Source organism: Suncus etruscus, chromosome 16, assembly GCF_024139225.1.
Source record: "Suncus etruscus isolate mSunEtr1 chromosome 16, mSunEtr1.pri.cur, whole genome shotgun sequence".
In the NCBI taxonomy this organism is placed as follows: domain Eukaryota; kingdom Metazoa; phylum Chordata; class Mammalia; order Eulipotyphla; family Soricidae; genus Suncus; species Suncus etruscus.
The window spans coordinates 70317048-70326540 of record NC_064863.1 but is presented as its reverse complement, the minus strand read 5'-3'; the positions used below and the strand labels follow the sequence as shown (position 1 = coordinate 70326540).

Here is a 9493-nt window from a genome sequence, read left to right as displayed (position 1 = left end):
AAACACCCTCGAATAGCTAAAGCACTCCTAGGGAAAAGGAGTATGTGAGGCATTACTTTTCCCGACTTTAAACTGTACTACAAAGCAACAGTTATCAAAGCAGCATGGTATTGGAATAAAGACAGACCCTCAGATCAGTGGAATAGGCTTGAGTTCTCCGACAATGTTCCCCAGACATACAATTACCTAATTTTTGACAAGGGAGCAAGAAATCCTAAGTGGAGCAGGGAAAACCTCTTCAACAAGTGGTGCTTGCAGAACTGGTTAGCCACTTGCAAAAAAGTGAACATAGACCCCCAGTTAACATCATGTACGAAGGTAAATCCAAATGGATTAAAGACCTTGATATCAGACCTGATACCATAAGGTATATAGAACAACACGTCGGTAAAACACTCCATGACATTGAGACTAAAGGCATCTTCAAGGAGGAAACTGCACTTTCCAAACAAGTGGAAGCGGAGATCAACAGATGAGAATACATTAAGCTGAGAAGCTTCTGCACCTCAAAACAATAATGCCCAGGATACAAGAGCCACCCACTGTGTGGGAGAAACTATTCACCCAATACCCATCAGATAAAGGGCTAATATCCAAAATATACAGGGCACTGACAGAAAGTTACAAGAAAAAACTTCTAATCCCATCAAAAAATGGGGAGAAGAAATGAACAGACACTTTGATAATAAAGAAATACAAATGGCCAAAAGGCACATGAAAAAATGCTCCTCATCACTGATCATCAGGGAGATGCAAATCAAAACAACAATGAGTACCATCTCACACCACAGTGACTGGCACACATCACAAAGAATGAGAACAATCGGTGCTGGCAGGGATGTGGAGAGAAAGGAACTCTTATCCACTGCTGGTGGGAATGCTGTCTAGTCCAACCTCTATGGAAAGCGATATGGAGATTCCTCCAGAAACTAGAAATTGAGCTCCCATATAATCCAGCTATACTACTCCTAGGAATATACCCTAGAAACGCAAGAATACAATACAAAAACCCCTTCCTCACACCTATGTTCATTGCAGCACTATTCACAATAGCCAGGCTCTGGAAACAACCAAGATGCCCTTCACAAGACAAATGGCTAAAGAAACTGTGATAGACATACACAATGGAATATTATGCAGCTGTCAGGAGAGATGAAGTCATGAAATTTTCTTATACATGAATGTACATGGAGTCTATCATGCTGAGTGAAATAAGTCAGAGGGAGAGAGAGAGTTGCAGAATAGTCTCACTCATCTATGAGTTTTAAGAAAAATAAAAGTCATCTTTGCAGCAATCCTCAGAGACAATGAGGGGACGGCTTGAACTTCCAGCTCACTTCATGAAGCTCATCACAGAGAGTGGTGAGTGCAGTTATAGAAATAACTACACTGAGAACTACCATAGTCATGTGAATGAATGAGGGAACTGGAAATTCTGTCTAGAGTACAGGTGGGAGTGGGGTGGGGTGGAGAAAGATTTTCGACTTTGGTGGTGGGAATGTTGCACCAGTGAAGGGGGGTATTCTTTACAGGATTGAAACCTAATTACAATCATATTTGTAATCAAGATGTTTAAATAAATAAAAATATACTAAAAAAAAGATCAACTGATGGCAACCTTACCCTTGACAACTACACTAGCAACTACCTCACCTAGTCAGAAAGCTCTACATAGGGCAGATTAAGAAAAACCCTTTAAAATTTTGGAACAAAGAAAGGGACACATATATGTTTAACAGCCCATGCACTTAGTATCTGCATACACATGTTGCCTGCATATCCCCTTTTGGGTTGTATTTTTCATACTTTAACTCTGAATGTATAGGAGTTCTCTCTATCTTTGAGGAGCCAGCAGTCTTCCTTGTGAACTTTAGTCTCTCTCTTTTTTCTTATTTGCTTCTTCTCTTTCCTCAATACCTTCAAATAAATCCTATCTTTATCTCATTCATCATATACTAAAATTATTTTCTGTTAGAGAAGAAGACATGCCTAAAAGGCCTTGGGGAGGGTCTAAGACAGACCTTGATTTCTTAAAGCAAGGCCCACAATCTTAGATCTCTCCAGTTGGTTCCTAGGATGACCAGAGAGAACAGAGCAGAGTCCCTTCTCAGGGCTGCTGCCACTCTCCTTCTATTTCATATACGTTACCTTGGGACCTCTTTCTAATTCATCTCACCACCTTCACTATATTGATCCTCCCTCTCCCCCAATTCATTTTTTTCTGACAAATGGGAGTTCTTGGATGGGCTAATCTTTCTGTGCAGGACCAGAGCACATTAACAAGGTCCATGCCTCTAAGAATTTCTCTACATGACCTGACCCACAAGAAGCCCTTAGGTAATCATTACTTGTATAGTGGATTCTGGATTCTTTTAACAGTCCAGAAACACTTATGTTTCTGCTTATTTCAGTGTGCTACAGGGTGGAAAGTCAATGAATGGAGTATTATTTTCTGTGTTGTGGTTTCTTCTTTCTCATCTTATCCCCCACAATTACCCTTTTTATAGGCCACATGAGAACATCCTTCTTGGAGCTAATTAAATGCATCTTTCAGGCATTGTTGAGCCTATCTCTATTCTAACGCATTTGATTGAGACCTTGCAGCTGGTGTGTGGGATATCCAGGAATTTCCTCAACTCTGACAAGACTCCCAGAAGACCTTCATTCTGTGGACTCTTGCTTATTCAAAATCATACATTTATGATATATTTTAGACAACCTTATGGGCTCATCCAAGATCAGGATTAATTTAACTGAGGAGTCTTTTATTCTGGGACCTGCAATCAATATTTCTCTGGTCTGAGATAGCTCATTAAGTTCTTCTAGTTCATTCTTCCATTCATTGTTAAATAAAACAATCCCTTTTCCTTAAACATGTTCATTTCTTATTTTAAGAAATTTAGTCTAAATATTATAAATGTCTAGCCTGACGCATTTGTAATGCATTGTGAAGAGCTCTGCAGTCAACCTTGGGACAGGGCCAGCACCTGCTGCAGGTGCACTGAGTCCTGCTCTCTGGCCACTCCCATGCTCATTATCATTGCCAATTGTCAGGTTGATGGGGACATGTTTTCTTCTTTCTTCCAAGTATAGAGTAACTATTCCATTCCTTTTCAGAATTCTGGGTATAGGCATTTAAGACAATGAGCTATGAAATTTGGGGTGGGGTTTATGGAAGGATTTAACATTCTTTATTAGAGACATACACAATCCAGCTGCTGTATTCTAGATACCCCTTTGTTTTCCTCCAGCTGTTTAATCTTGGGGTTTTCCCTGCTTTATCAGAGATCAGGAGCAGCCTATGGCTCAGAGTTCCCCTGTGCCTTCACTAGCAACCTTCAGCTAACGACCTTAGCAAATACTTCTCTTTTTCTTTCTCTCCTTTTTTCTCTCCCTCTTCCATCCTTTGCTGCATGTGGGAGATAAAAGGCACCATCTTCACACAACCCCACTCTCAGGCTCATCTTTTATTTTTTAAATATAATCACTGTGAGATACAGAGCTAAAGAGTTGTAGATGATTGACTCTCAGTCATATATTGTGTCAACACCTATTCCTTCACCAGTGTACATTTCTCTCCACCATTTTCCTGTTTTCCTCATGTACCTTTATCAGCTCAGCTTGCCTCTATGTCTTTTCTTCTATCATTGACCCAATTTTATCTTTTAGACACTGAGGTTTGCAATACTGTTACTGATATAATGCATATAACTTTAACTCCTTTCAGCACCCAGATCTTGTCCATTTCTATCATTGTCATAAAGTTTCTTCTCTAACCTAAACGCACACCTTCCACTATACCACCAGTTCTCCTTGCCCTCTTTTCTGTTATCTTTGGGTATTAATTTCATACTATGTGTTTTTATTTTTAATATTCTGCAAATGAGTGTGATTATTCTATGTCTGCCCTCTCTCTGTCTCTGACCCATTTACTCTCTGACTCATTCTCATATCACTCAGCATGATACTTTTCATGTATATCAATAACATTAAGATTTTATTGCTTTATTTTAATTTTTTTCAGTCGATCTTTTTATTAACATAAAGCTGAATTTTGGAAATGAACCTAGATTTATATTTCCCAGAGTGGTTAGAATATCTAAATGACAATAGAACTCATTATGAAAATATATTGGAAAATACAAGAGCCGATGTAAAAGAGGAATCAAGATTGTGGGGACCCAGAGATCAGAGAGACACTAAAACTCTCAGTGGGGGTAGGGGGGTTTGCAGAGAGCCACAGACAGACTCCGCTTCCAAGGGGCCAACTTTGACCCTTCTAGCAGTTTCCTCCACTTCCCAAGTTAGGCATCTTGGAAAAGACTGCTTCATTCAGAACTGAGACAATCACAGAGGGACCATCATTCACTTCCTGTAAGTCTTAAATCAAAAAAGAAAAGATTGTTTTGAGAATGATCTGAGTTGACAGAAAGGGAGACCAGATGAAAACAAAACAAAAAAGCCCTTTCCTCCGATTTCAGCTTCAGGAAGGACACCCTGACTTTGGAGACAGAAAATCCCTCCGCTGTGATACAATGGAGTTTGGCCGTATGCTGAGGTCATTTTAACCCAGATCCGAAAAGGAATCTCTTGGTCTGATTGCGTGCAACCTTCCATAAAGGATCGTCTCTGAGGTCAAACGGGGGCCTGTTCAGAAAGGGGTCAGGTTCCCGTTCCACCGGGACACGTCTTGCCTGCGTGCGGCTATAAGCCACAGGTCAGACTGGCTTCCTCGTCCGGAAGGGCCTCGTAGGACCCCACCAGACTGCCGCCGTTGGCCACCTGCAGAGACATGGGCAGGCTGGCGAGGCTCAGGCTGACATCCTTGAAGGAGTGCAGCAGGAAGATGCCCACGATGATGGTCAGGAAGCCGCTGAGGGTCCCGATGACGTCGGTGGTGGGCATGCACTGCCACTCCTTGAAAAGGATGGCCAAGCACGTGAAGAAGACGTAGTAGATGGGGGTCACGATGGAGGTGTTGAAGATGTTCATCACCTGGTTCAGGTAGTTGATCTGGGTGCTGACGCACACCACCAGGCCTACCAGCAGCAGCCAGGGCAGTACAGTACAGTACAGGGTGCCCGGGCCAGCAGCTTCCTTGATGCCCATGCCCAGGGCCCTTGACACAGGACACCGAGAAGGCCGCCGGATCACTGAGTAGATGGTGATATAGATCAGGATGTATGCTCTGTCCCTGGCAAGGCCCCACCACCAAGAAGAGGATCAAGGCCAGGATGACCACCAGAGGTCGCAAACACGAAACCTGGATCCCCTAGCTTGCAAGACATTTCATCCAGGGTTTCTAATCTCCTCTTCCTTCCTTCGGAGCAAGAATAACCATGACTATATGTGAGCCCCCTAGGACCCTGCCCGCAGGTGGACTGATGAATCACAGTAGTAATTCGTGGGTCACCAAGCGGGATCCGACCTGAAAGGGAGGAAAGAGGCTGAGAAAGAAATGAGCTCAAGTCAAGCTGGCTGATCAAGAGCTGAATTTATTAAAGGCAAGACAAGCTTATATAGTTCTAGCAGCATAAGGAAGTAGCTTTCAGTACTTTTCCAGGGTATAGAAAAGTAGGGGGGTCGTACAGGATGGAACTTTCCAGTTTTACAACATACCCTTATATCGCATAGACTTATATCGCACAGACATAACCTTGGGGATACAGGCTAGACGCAGTGAGAGAAGGGATCCGTTCTCATGTCCTCTCATCCATTCCTGTCAGTAGTGTCCTTAAGTTTTAGGCCCCGCAGAGCAGCAACAGCAGCAGCTCAGGTCGGGGCCCCACAGCTTCGACCTATCGGGGACAGCCCGGAGGAAGCGGCATCTGGGACCTCTGACTCCAGAGGCTACCGCTGCCCTAGGAGGAGGAGGAGGAGGTGGAGGAGGAGGAAGCCGGCACTGATTGATGACGCAAGAGCTATTGCTTATTTTTAATGGCTGCATAGTATTTCCGATTTGTAGATGTACCAGAATTTTCTTTATTCACTTATCTGTTCATCGTACTTGAATTGTTTCTGAGTGTGTTGCAATGTACACAGGACTTCATATGCCTTTTCTGCATTGTATTTTTGTGTCCCTAAGGTACAATCTCAAAAGCACTATTTTATTTATTTGTTTATTTATTTATCTATTTTTGGTTTCTTTGGGCCACACCCGGCTATGCTCAGGGGTTACTCCTGGCTATCTGCTCAGAAATAGCTCCTGGCAGGCCTCCTCAAAAGCATTATTAATGAGTTATCTGGAGAGTCAATTTCTCATGTTTCAAAGAATGACCATATTATTTTCTAAATGAACTTGACCAGTTTACATTCCCACCAGCAGTGAATGAGAATCCCTTCACCCTCCATTTGCACCAGACTGGTCATTCTTCTCTGTGATGTGTGCAAATCTCTGTGGTGTGAGATGATATCTTATTTTTGTTTTGATTTGTATCATCTACTGATGATTAATGATATGGAACATTTTTCATGTGTTTGTTTTTGTCCATCTGTATCTCTTCTTTGAAGAAGTTTCTGTCTACTTCTCCCCACCTTTTGATGGATTTAGATTTATTTTCTTGTTAAGTACTAATTCTTAATTAACATTAAGTTAAGTACTAATTACTTAATTAACATTAATATTAGACTTTTAACCGATAGATATTGGGCAAATAATTTCTCCCATTTAAGTGTAGGCTTTATATCCTGGCCATCATTTTCTTTGAGGTACTGTATCTTCTAAGTTTAATATACTTCAATCTGCTTATCTTTGCTTCCATTTACTTATTAACAGTGCTTTAGCCTTGAAAATTTTTTTAGCTTCAATGTCATTTAGAGTTCTTCTTATGTTTATGTTTCTCCCTATGCACCTTATGCTTTCAGGTTTGATATAAAGATTTTTAAGGCATTTTTATTTAATTTTTGTTCATGGCATTAAAAAGAGGCTTGAGTTTATTTTTTTACGTGGAGTTGATCACTTTTTTCTCTAGGCCCATCTCAAAATCTAACTGTCTCCATTACATTTTTTTTGTTTTGGGGTCACACCTGGAGATGTTTAGGAGTTACCCTTAGCTCTGCACTCAAGAATCACTCCTATTGGTCTCAGGAGGCATATGAAAGCTGGGGATTGATCTCAAGGTCTTATTCTTTTCCTGGATCTAGCAACACAGGTGAACTTAGGTGCAAATGTATTCAAGGTCTTTTGCCCCAAGACCCCAGACATGCTGCCAGGCACAGGATTTTGTTTTTAGCCGGAAATGGTTGTGTAAGTGTTGCAGAGAGAAACCCAATACATTTCCCTCTTCCCCACAGAAGAGATCATGAAGGGAAAGCAGAGTAAAGAAAGCAACTAGAGGCTTCATGATATGGGGGTTAGTTTGATCTATGAACAGGATAAACAGAGGCTTGGCAAAGCCAACTGTGTCACATAAAGTTGTTAATTTGAGAAAAATCTCTCCTTCAACCAAATAACCAATTTGGTCCAATGGAATGTCCTCATTGCTCCATGTCTTCTTCTTCTTCTTCTTCTTCTTCTTCTTCTTCTTCTTCTTCTTCTTCTTCTTCTTCTTCTTCTTCTTCTTCTTCTTCTTCTTTTCTTCTTCTTCTTTTTCTTTTTCTTCTTCTTCTTCTTCTTTTTCTTTTTCTTCTTTTTCTTCTTCTTTTCTTCTTTTTCTTTTTCTTTCTTCTTCTTCTTCTTCTTCTTCTTTTCTTCTTTTCTTCTTCTTCTTCTTCTTCTTCTTCTTCTTCTTCTTCTTCTTCCTCCTCCTCCTCCTTCTTCTTGTATTCTTCTTGTTCTTGTTCTTCTTCTTCTTCTTCTTCTTTCTTCTTCTTCTTCTTCTTCTTCTTCTTCTTCTTCTTCTTCCTTCTTCTTCCTTCTTCTTCCTCCTCCTCCTTTTTCTTGTATTCTTCTTCTTCTTGTTCTTCTTCTTGTTCTTCTTGTTCTTGTTCTTCTTCATCTTCTTCTTCTTCTTCTTCTTCTTCTTATTATTATTATTATTATTATTTGGGGCTATACCTGTCTGTGCTAAGGGTTTACTTCTAACTCTGTGGAATTTGGAAGAGCCATATATGGTGCCAGGTATCATATGTTTTCTACATTTTTACATGTAGGTTTTCTACATTTAAGCACTACCTGCTCTACTAAAACTCTGGACCCTCACTGTCCATATTTGCAGTCAAGATCTGGCTTTTATCCTTAGAGGACTTTCCAGGTAGACTGAATGATGATCACATAAAACTACAACTCAAGGGATAGTATCTAAAGTCTGTGTAATAGAAGCTTCTAGGAGAATAATAATTTTTAATTATAATTTGTTGTATTTGGGGGGGCACATCTCACTTTTCTCAGGGATCTCTGTGTTCAGGGATCATTCCTGGTGATGCTCAAGAAACCATATGATGTGTCGAGAATTAAACCCAGGTTGGCTGTATACAAGGCTATACAATACAAGGTTATACAAGACTATACAAATATAGTCTAAAATAGTACAAACTGGGAGCTAAAGAAATAACACAACAGTAGGGCATTTGCCTTGCATGTGGCAATCCAGGACAGATGGTGGTTCAATTCCTGGCACCCCATATGATTCCCTGAGCCATTCAGGAGTGATTTCTGAGTGCAGAGCCAAGAAGTAATCCCTGAACACAGTCACATGTGACTCCACCTCCCCCTCCCCCAAAAAAGAAAAAAATAGTACAAACTATACTATTGCTCTGGTACTGAGAATAGTAAATATAAAAATATTTAAGGAGGCTGGAGAGACAGTAGAATGGCAAAGGCACTTGCTTTGTAAAGTACAAACAGGATTTTATCAGAAGCACAATATGGTTTACTTAGCACCTCCAGAGGTGATCCTCAGTGTAGAGTCAGAAGTAAACCCTGAATAATTTTGGGTGTGGCCTCCAAACCAAGCAACATTATTTAAGGTTACTTAAATTAAATAAGGTTATTTAATGTGTCATTCGTTTTAATGGTAGTGTTACCAGGTCTACAGCTTTTTAAAGTTCTTCTCAAACTCTGAATTAAAGCTGCACAGATGTACATATGGATGCTGACATTAATGGGTAAGTCCATGCCACAGATGACAGCAAATGCTGGTGTCAAAGATATTTGGGGAGTTTTAAATGTTCTAGCAGCTGTGAGCTTTAGGCTCTACCTCACCCCACCTACCCATGGTTTCCAGTTTAACCCCGTCTATGACTCGTGATATATTCAGTCCCTCTAGAAATTGGACTGATTTGAGTTTAACTTGCTTATGCTACCTAAGGGCAAGTTTACACCATTCCCCAAATGTGGGAATGAAGGATTTCAGAAGTCCCACTGCAACATTCTGTAAGAAGCCAAACACTCATGTTTAACAAAGGTTAAACCCCAGGCCAGATTCCAGATTCTTAGCCTCTGAAGCGCTATGAGCAAATTATTGCTGCATTCAGAGACCAAAGATCTGGCCCAATAAAAACAAACCAATTTATAACTGTTACAGGCACATTCCATGTGTAATCCTGGACTAAG

The 9493-nt window shown here is 40.8% G+C and overlaps 1 pseudogene; it reads right to left on the bottom strand.

Annotated features, from left to right (window-relative positions):
* Nucleotides 1-4651: 4651 nt before the first annotated feature.
* LOC126032637 (magnesium transporter NIPA2-like) lies at nucleotides 4652-5341 on the bottom strand (annotated as a pseudogene).
* Between the last annotated feature and the right edge of the window lie 4152 nt (nucleotides 5342-9493).